The sequence below is a fragment of the Tupaia chinensis genome, unplaced genomic scaffold (genome assembly GCF_000334495.1).
Source record: "Tupaia chinensis unplaced genomic scaffold, TupChi_1.0 Scaffold000061_1, whole genome shotgun sequence".
NCBI classification, from domain to species: Eukaryota; Metazoa; Chordata; class Mammalia; order Scandentia; family Tupaiidae; genus Tupaia; species Tupaia belangeri.
In genome coordinates, this window is record NW_006159519.1 from 646960 (window position 1) to 648849 (window position 1890).

The window sequence follows — 1890 nt, forward strand, 5'->3', positions numbered from 1 at the left end:
CAGGAATGCAGCCCAGCACGTGCCTCCCAGAGTGCTCAGCCTGCAGGAGTGGCCTGGAACGAGTGCTCTTGAGTGAAGGGGACACTGGAGCTACTGGCACATATTAGAACGAGACGCCCATGAAGGTTGAGCAGCCTGAGAACTGATGTAGAGACTCAGGAGCCTGCGTGGGTCAGCCTCCAGGCACGCCCCCGTCCTCCCACCGTTTCTGAGCCCGGTTCTTCATGCACCATGGGGTCCGCAACACAGCCCGTGTCCTAGGACTGCCCTAAGAACTGCAACAACCCTGCCGAGGGTCACTTTCTGACACTGTGAGTGTGGGCGCAAGTTGGTCATATTGTTGCTTTAAGTTTATTCCTTTATTTCCTCTGAGAGAAAAGAGACACCCACAGAGTCTTTGTGCCACAATCTACCCCCCAGTCAGCCAGCCCAGGGCTGAATGTGCACATGCCTGGTGACATCATGGCAGTCCCCCGACGAAAACCTAGAAACCCAGGACCTTTCCCACATGGGCCCAGCTGCATTACCACCCAGCACTGCCTGACCCTGGTCATGTTATTACTGACATCATTTTTTTTTTCAAAGTCCTTTACTTTGTTTTCTCCATGAGCAAGATAAAGACAGCACCCCAGCAGGCCCTGATGCCACGACACACCCCCAGCTCCAGCCAGCCTCGGACCGTGTCCTGCTGGGGCCGGTATTCTCAGGGAAGTCCCTGCACACAAGCTCAGAATCCTCCCATGTGGGCCAGTCTCGCAGGGTTCCGTGTTTTACTGCCATGCTGCTGTCTGGCTCAGAAGGTGAATTCTTAGCCTCCTTTTTTTTTTTTTAAAGAGAGATTTTTGCTACAAGGCACGTGTGCTTGTCTGAGAGAGAGACAGAGAGACAGAAAGTGAGAAATCACCGCCCCGGGGGATGGTCACACCACAATCCCTTCTCCTCCATTCGCCTCTCGAGATTTGAGGCATGCACACACGCATGTCCGATGTGAGCTTTAAGTCACTGGGTCCGGCACTCGAACCACGGTTGACGATGTGAGGATCCAGCAATGTAACCACGATGCCATCTGCCAGGCCCTGGACTGAGCTCCTTTAAAGGTCCACATAGAATAGAGCCCAGGGCTGCCCTTGCTGCTTCACGGTCTGCATGCCTTGGTCTCTCTCCGGTAGCGGCTGGGCTGCGGGTCGGCCCTGAGGCAGGGACAGGGAGAAGATATTGAGTGGAACCAGCACGCGCAGGTCTGTCACTCAGCGCAGTGAAACGCGAGGGCTTGTAGGACTTGGCCTCGGTCGCCTTTTTGGTTTTTTTTAGCTTTTGCTCTTGAGTGAGTGTGCTTGCTAGAAGGAAAGAGAAAGAGAGGGAAAGTGAGAAATCATCCTCCGGGGGAATGACCACACCACGATCCATTCTCTTCCAGTCTCCTCTTGGGATTTTGGGCATGCCATGCACACAAGCCTGGCATGATTTCCAAGCTGTTTGGTCCAGGACTCGAGCCACACAGCCAGCCATGTAGGACCCAGCCCTTTAACCTCCACACCACTTGCTGGCCCCTGGGTTCCCTTCTTTTTTCCTTTAGAGATTTTTACTATCTGGCATATGCACTAGCTGGAGAGACAGAGACAGAAAATGAGAAATCACCCCCTAAGGGGAATGGGCACGCACGCACACATGCCTGGCCTGAGTTTCAAGCTGCTGGATCCAGGACTTAAGTGCAGTTGGCCACATGGGAATCCAGGCTCTTAACCACCACACCACCTGCTGGGCCCTGGGTTGCCTTTTTTAAGTATTTTTTTCCTGATTTTTTAAAGAGAGATTTTGGCAATAGTGCACATGTGCTTGCCAGAGTGACAGAGACAGAGAGACAGAAAATGAGAAACCAACCCCACCCCC